Source organism: Octopus bimaculoides, chromosome 1, assembly GCF_001194135.2.
Source record: "Octopus bimaculoides isolate UCB-OBI-ISO-001 chromosome 1, ASM119413v2, whole genome shotgun sequence".
NCBI lineage: Eukaryota > Metazoa > Mollusca > Cephalopoda > Octopoda > Octopodidae > Octopus > Octopus bimaculoides.
Genome location: NC_068981.1, coordinates 93,992,435 through 94,000,702, shown reverse-complemented (window position 1 = coordinate 94,000,702; position 8,268 = coordinate 93,992,435). Strand labels below are relative to the sequence as shown.

The 8,268-nt window shown below is 36.4% G+C and overlaps 1 protein-coding gene across 1 annotated transcript in view; it reads left to right on the top strand.

Moving 5' to 3' along the window:
- Positions 1-3,277: 3,277 nt before the first annotated feature.
- Positions 3,278-8,268, top strand: part of LOC106875277 (cytochrome c oxidase subunit 6B1) — an 11,736-nt gene continuing 6,745 nt past the window's right edge. The window contains exon 1 of the mRNA XM_014923363.2: positions 3,278-3,393. The gene's annotated coding sequence lies outside the window, so the exon portion shown is untranslated. The remainder of the gene's footprint in view (positions 3,394-8,268) is intronic.

The window sequence follows — 8,268 nt, the reverse complement described above, 5'->3', positions numbered from 1 at the left end:
TACCATGCCTCCCCTCTCCATATCACCAATGTTATTGAAGGAAAAGGCAAAGGCTGATACAGCTTGGCACCAGTGATGTCAAAACTCATTTCTACAGATGAGTGAACTGGAGCAACATGAAATAAAGTGTCTTGCTCAAGAATACAACTACACAGCTTGGTCTGGGAATCGAACTCACTACCTCATGATTGTGAGCTGGATGCTTTAACCACTAAGCTGTGTACCTTCACATTAGTGTTGAAAGTTTTGAATTAATCATGCTTTACCTTGTAGCTGTGAGATTTTGATGAGGAAACAGTTAATTTTTTAGAATGAAATTGCAGGGTAGGTGTGAGAAACCAGATCTGGCCAATTTGAACATAAAACAATATTTGGCCCGGATATGGCCTGTTTAAATACTAAAGGGTTAAACAGAAGTAATGTCAGGTTTGCTCAGCTGATGTATGGCTTGGTTATAGAGACCTGATATCCTCATTACGGACCGTCGTGTGAACAAGAGTGTTTAACATAATATGCCTGTGTGTGAGTGAGAAATACAGAACATAGAATAAGTGCCTGTAACATAGACTATCAGAGTCCTGAACACAAGATAAGAAAGTACCAGTTCATAGAAGAGTTTCACAGTAGGTAGAATGTCTGTACACACAAGGTTGTGGCTGAATAGCAGAGCTGAGGTGTCACATGTTGTGTGTGAAGTTGAGCGTCGATGCTGGAACCGGTTACTTGGTACAGAAGATTCTCGCAGGTTGGTTCTGGCTGTTATTTTCGAGGTGGAAACAATTTACACAAACAGTGTTGAGACGGAACCGCGGTTGCTGTTGTATGTGTTCTCTGGTGGTGGTGTTGACGTTGGCGCTGGAAACTGGCTGGAGCTGTGTTCTGAGTGTGGTCAACGACTAGATCTGAAAAGTTCTAAGGTCGCGACAAACTGGCGTGGATGAAGCAGTGCTATTTATAGATAAAAAAGGGCTCCGGAAACAGCACAAAAACTTAAGGCCACAATTGGTCAGTATGCACCCTGGTGCGAAACAACTGTTGACAAATTCCGCACAAATAAGAGCCAATCAGGGTGATGGACACAAGGGTCCAAGCGGCCAAAAGCTAGATGTTAGCTGCTTCGTTATCATTTGTAAATAAATACTCGAGAGAGAGGTTTCACTACAAAGGTATATATCTTTAGTAAAAATGAAATGCTATGAAAAGATCATGGTTATTTCTTACACAAATGATATCTCAGTTAATTCAATTCACAAGCAAATGGAGTGTTACACAAGCAATTGGAATATATCCTTTGATGGTGAGTTGACAACAGTCAAAAGAGTATTAGATATTTTAGCCAAAATCATCCTGCAGAGAACAAGGAAGCTGTTGTGCTGTACTTGACTTGCAAGAAATAGCAGCAAAGTCTCTCCCAAATTACATCAGAAAAAGGAATAACATATTCAACAATGTAGTTGTAGATATATAGGGTGGGGTGGTGGTGAAGGAAAATGTACTGATCATGGCTGGAATAGCTTTGATCACAGACCTACTTGATCAAGGCTGAGGTAGGGTTAAAGAACAATCAAAAGAGCAAATAGAAAAAAATTGCAAATTGGTAAAATAAACTGATGGAAGTTTTCAAGAAGTTCTTCAGCAGTTACTGAACTGAAGTGTATTGCCATCTTTATAAATTTAAATACAATAATCACAGTTCTTTGTATATCACTTTATGATGTTGAGCCACTGGAATTACCAAGAAGAATTATATTTTAGTTTGCTGTTTTTCAGCCCTTATTGAGAATGCCAATCATTAAAGCCATTCCAGGTTATTATTTTTTTTTTATCTAAGATCACATTAACTACTGTGCTCTTTTTTAAAAATAAGGTGTGATTTGACAGAATTTAGGAGCTATTTGTTGCAGATTGAGTAAACATGTAGAGGCTGCCTTATTGGGATTATCTGTAGAGGAGTTGAACATAAAGCAAATTTCTGTTACAAAATCCTTCAAGGTACAGATAGAGTTTCAGCATCATTGGCTTTCAGTTGTTACAAATAAATAGCTCACTGTAAATTTAAACCTCAGAGTCAGAACATAGGGTTCTCAGCAGCTGAGGATTGGATTGACTAGCATCATTGTATTTACAATTTGAACCCTTTTTTTAAACCAAATTTCTATTGAAATGCACTGCTTTTATTTCACTTAATTTTGAAAATAACAGAGATTTTATTAAAATGATTTTGCCATGATTAAACTGGATTTTGGAACATAAATTATCATGAAATTTTGTTGAGATGTTTTTTTTTTTTTTTTACTGAAATTACTTTACACAGGAAGTTTATATGATAGGAACAAGAACAGTCTCAGGTGGATTGGTATCAAAAGGGTTATAAGGATTCACTTTTCATTGATAACGTTGGATCTATTAAAACTATTAAAAAAGTAAATTTAATCCACAATAGTGTGTGTGCAGGCTTGTACACAGATACATACAAAGTGTCTATACAATTGTATTGTGGTAGTAGTGCTTGCTAATACATACTTCTTCTGTGCTACATCCTACTTTTAGTTTTTTCCATCAGGCAGCTTTCTTTTGTGGAAGTGAAAAGAAGAGCCAAATGCATAAGTCCCTTTTTGCTACCAAAACTTAAGCCTTCTCATGGCCACATGTAGTAACTGGTTTCTAGCTAAACTGTAGGGCCTCTCAAAGTAGCAGTGAGTAGGTATACAAGTCCACTAATGAGTATGCCTGGTGTTACTCATTCACTGTCCCAGTTATGAGCCAATAGCATGGGCAGAGCTCAGCCATGAATAGCAATCCATCTAGAAGGTCATTATGAGCAAAAGACCCATGGGTATTTTTTCTGACTACACAGTGCATGTTATCTGAAAGTTTTGGGAAAAAACATGGCTAAAGGAACATCTTGAAAATGGCTAGAATGGGGCTATGATGCAAATATTGAAAACCATTCCCTCGAGTACTACTTTAACGTCGTACTCGACTTGCTAGAAATAACAGTCAAACCTCCTTCACGAGATTTGACAGTTGGGAACAGCAGTCAAATCTTAAGTCTGGAAGAGTCTTTGATATACAAAAAGGCAGAATGATCACAACTGGAACGCTATCCCCTTAAATTCAAGTTTTATTTATCTTGTCTGATTAAGGTACTAATGATTTTTAACAGAAGCACAAGGCGATAAATTTGTGGACAGATTAAGCTAATTTTAAAAAGCTAGACTAAATCAAGATAGAATGAGAAGAGAGGTAACTAAATATGGAAAAACATCCCCATCTCTAGACTAAGAGCAGAAAAGAGTGGTTTGCTAAGGGGGATAATTCTTTACTTCCTGTCACAAACCACCTTCTCCAAACAAGTTTGTTTCTGTTCTATCGGAGCTTCTTAACATTTCCGTAAGTTTATTTATATTTTTCTCAACTACATTAAACAATATTATTTATTATAAATAGAGAAACGATCTTTTATTTTTATAATTTCATTCCCTTTTAGCTCTGCCATTTGTTTTTCGTTAGTATTTAACTATTAACCTGTAGTGACCTGTCTAGCCCAGCTTGATAAACCACAAGGTCATAGTGACGGACACATATAAAGGAAACTAAATTAATTTTATTTAATAGCTCACTAGTAAATATTTTTGTGTTACTTATTCAAGTTTTTATTTATTTTATCTTTTATTAATTAATTTCATTGCAGTTTATCATATCAGGAATTAAGTTAATCCACCATTCTTCCTAGTCACGTCTCCAACCTTTAGATTATTAATTTTTTTCCACATTTTTCTGTTGCGCTTGTCTTTTTATGATTCCATATTATTTTATTTTAAACGATGATAACTTTTATTTCTAATCTTCACTTTCATTATTAATTATTGGTTACAAAATTGCACTAAAAAATTGTCTGTTTTGTCTAACCTTGAAGACCCACCTCTCTTTTATCTATTCCTGTTTGTCACGTAAACACATGATTTATTACGTTTAAGTGTTATAATGGATTTAATCAATGTCTAATTTTATTTTAACCTCCTCTTCGAAGATAATTATTTCTTTAGTAACTTTCAAGTATTTAATCAGTATAATTATAATTAGAGCTCTGTTAAAAGAAATCTTCAGTATCATCATTCATTAGCCACGGCCAGGAACTTCGGTATGTTTTCATGTATGAAAAACCATTTTTATGAAGAGGCATGCAAGGACACTTTGTGTCATTAGGGGGTAAAAAACATCTATTTCTAGTTGTGATAATAATAGAAACTTGAAAGGAGACACTAATGAGTTCATATGCCGTGAAAATATATTTAAAAAAATGTAAATGTAATTGAAGAAGCTTTATAGAAGTTGGATTTTGTTAAATTGTTCTCAATATTTAACGCTGATGAACAGTTTGAAAATCAAATTGAAAAATATCTATATTTCACATAAACTACTTTACTTATCCATCTACCTGTTTCTGCGGCCAGCTTTAACGCACGGTTCCCATTCTCTTAATACAGAAAGGACACAATACAGATAACGTAAATTAATTGTATGATATGGATAGAAAGCCTTTGATCCTTGGTCTGTTTCGACAAGGGGTGATATGGGGCTAACAACAATGATTATAACACTGTCCTAAGTATACTATTTCTCCTTAAGACAAACTTAGAAATAACAGCGTAACCTCAAACATTATTAGACAGCACATGAAATGAAATTCATGCAGAAAAGCTGCTACTCCTATGATCTAACAAAGGTTTCCTTGCACTGCTCTACCGTTGCCACCACTACAACTTATATTTGCACAGGTCCAACGCAGTTATTTGAACTAGAAATAACAGCCAAATTTCAAATTATATCCTTAACTAAAGAAGTAATCACATGGTATAAACCTTAAATTCAAAGTAATCATAGCTGGAATGCTTTGATCAGGGTACGATTCATAATAGATCTGGGGTTAAATAACAGCAGTTGTGTGAATCAACAAGGAAGCCTTTATTTGGTCGCTTATCATATATGAACCAAATCTTCAAATCATACCTTACTTTCTTAATATGAAGGACACGTTCTCTACTGTAGACCTTTTATCTTTCTTTACTTGTTTCAGTCAATAGATTGCGGCCATGCTGGGGCATCGCCTTGAAGGGTTTTAGTTAAACAAATCGACCCCAGTACTTCTTTTTTTTTCAATGTTTGGTACGTTTTCTGTCGATCTCTTTTTGCTGAACTGCTGCGTTGCAAGGACGATTGTTAAACGGTGGTGTTCTTTCAGTCTTCATCTACCAAATCCACGCACGTTTTAGTCAGCGTGGGTCTATAGTAGACACTTGCCCAAGGTGGGACTGAAACCAGAATTATGTGGCTGGGAAGCAAACTTCTTCCCACACAACCACGCTTGTGCCCAGATAGGAAGGAAACAAAATCTGATTACAATGTCTTTAATCAGGTCTGCTTGAGCAGAGTTGATCTAAGGCTAAACAATACTAGTCATACAGAAAATAGCCAGTGAGAGAGCTTCTGTGGAGTTCCTTAACCTGTTAGAAATAACAACCAAATGTTCCTCAAATCACATCCTGCTGTCTTAAAAGGGAAAGGATACATTGAAAAATGTAGTCTTGGTTACATTATCTAAAACAATTTAGAATAGTCATGGCAAAAAACTGACTCAAAATGATGATTGTATCTGGTATATACTTTTGATCGTAGGTCTGGTGTTAAAAAACAAATGAAAACAGATAGGACAGTTAAAACATTGCAAAACTGATTGGCTTTAGTAAATGTTAGAATGCTATAGAAAACACAAGGCATGCAAGCTGATTCTTTTTTATATCTTAATTCCTTTAATATATCTTATCATTTAGTGTTGAAAAATTGTATTTTGCATTTGCTTTTCTTGATTCATATGCAAATCAAATCCAGTTAAGCTTCGATTATTATAAATCATTTTAAAAGTGGTGAGCTGGCAGAATTGTTAGCATGCTCGGTAAAATGCTTAGCAGCATTTTGTCTGTCTTTACATTCTGAGTTCAAATTCCGCTGAGGTCACCTTTGCCTTTCATTCTTTCGAGTTCGATAAAATAAGTACCAGTTGGGGTTGATGTAAGTGACTTACCCCATCTCCCCAAATCACTAGCCTTGTGTCAAAATTTGAAATCATTTGTGATGATGAATGCTGACATAAAGATGTCAGTGAATTTAATGCATGGAAACTATTACTCTATTATATCAACACTATTGAACATTTTTCAGTAGTCTATTTGGTTACAGTGACCTGTCTAAATTTATTGGTAAATGAAAGGGGTCAACACTCTGTTTTATTGCCTACTTTTAAGGGACAAGGACACATTTAGTGTAGATAATGTAGTCCTATCCAGGAGCAGATAAACAATCATTGTGGCTAAACTCACAATGTTCAGAGGAGACAGATTCGACCTTTCTCACCAACAGAAGAAAGTCAAACTTCAAGACTTGGTTCATGTGGCTCTCATTAAAGGATTACAATGCCGTCTCATTCCCTGTGAAAGTTGATTACCACAGTTTTTCTGCAAGTTTGGTGTGCTACCTCCACCAAACAACTGATGAAAGCTGCCAAGGAGATAGTCATGGCAGCTGAAACCATCTCAAGGTGGTTGTGGTTGATGAGACTGTAGATGGCATCTTTCTGCTGGTGAGGGCTAATTCAATCTTTGCTACTCCACTCAAGCAAAGGGGTGAAATGCTTGTGACCCTGAGATACCTACTGAAGATTCAGAAAGGTTTCTAATAGTGCAATAGCTTCAATTACCCCCAGGAGAAGAGTTTGTAATAACTTTAAATAGCTTCTGCAGTTTGTACTTGGGGTTTGCCTGAAATGAAACTAAACTCTTTTATTAACAATTGTTTTACTTATAATTTAATTAGACTGGTTTCCCTGTTTCCCCGACCATTCCCAATGTTTCTTTCAGTTTTGGAATGTTTCTGGAATGCATTTTTAGAGTTAATGCATAGTTCTATTAGCAAATTATTTTTAGCCTCTCCTAATCTTTCAGGGTGGATTTCAACTTTGAAGACAAAAGTTTGCAAGGGGTTGATCTAGTAAGACAAGAAAGGTCTTCTGCTTTGCCAATGAATCACGGTTAAGGAGTGATATGTGAGTGGGGGCATTAGTGTGGTGCATTGTCCAGATTCTGTTTGTTCAGGCTTTAGGTCTATTCCTTTACATTGCAGAACATTACTTTTCATTGTTTACCTGACCATGTGGAACAAACTCATGATGTTGCTGCCCTTCCAATTGAAAAAAGATGATTCAACATCAAATCACTTTCACATTTAGATGTACATCCATATTTAGTCATACTTTCCATCCACTTTGGTAGAATTGATACTGGTGCTGGTGCCATGTAAAAAGCACTGGTGTTGGTACCACACAAAAAACACCCAGTACACTCTGCAAGGTGACTGATTTTAGAAAGGGCATTCAACCTTAGAAACCATGCCAGAAGAGACAATGGAGCCTCCCCCCTCATGGCCCATGCCAGCATGGAAAAACAAACGTTAAATCATCATCATCATCGTTTAACGTCCGCTTTTCATGCTAGCATGGGTTGGACGATTTGACTGAGGACTGGTGCAACCGGATGGCTACACCAGGCTCCAATCTAATTTGGCAGAGTTTCTACAGCTGGATGCCCTTCCTAACGCCAAGATAATTCAAATAATCAAACAGCTCCTTACTGATTGACTGGTATCATTTTCATTTTGTTCATCTGTCAGTAAATAAAATCTGCACAAATTTCCTGGCAACATGATGCATATTCAATTTTTCTGTTCAAATTATGTGGAATGAACGATTATGTGTGCTCACTTGTTTGGAAACTGTGGAAGGTCAAGTAATGATTTCTGTGGATCACCATATAAATTTTTAATGATTTTTAATTCATTATCATCCAAGAGTAAAAAGTTCAACTCTTCATTTGCTTAGTTCTTTACTAATAAGTTCTCCAGTAGGCGTAGGAGTGGCTGTGTGGTAAGTAGCTTGCTTACCAACCACATGGTCCCGGGTTCAGTACCACTGCGTGGCATCTTGGGCAAGTGTCTTCTACTATAGCCTTGGGCCGACCAAAGCCTTGTGAGTGGATTTGGTAGACGGAAACTGAAAGAAGCCTGTCGTATATATGTATATATATATATATATATATGTATGTGTGTGTTTGTGTGTCTGGGTTTGTCCCCCCAACATTGCTTGACAACCAATGCTGGTGTGTTTATGTCCCTGTAACATAGCGGTTCGGCAAAAGAGACTGATAAAATAAGTAC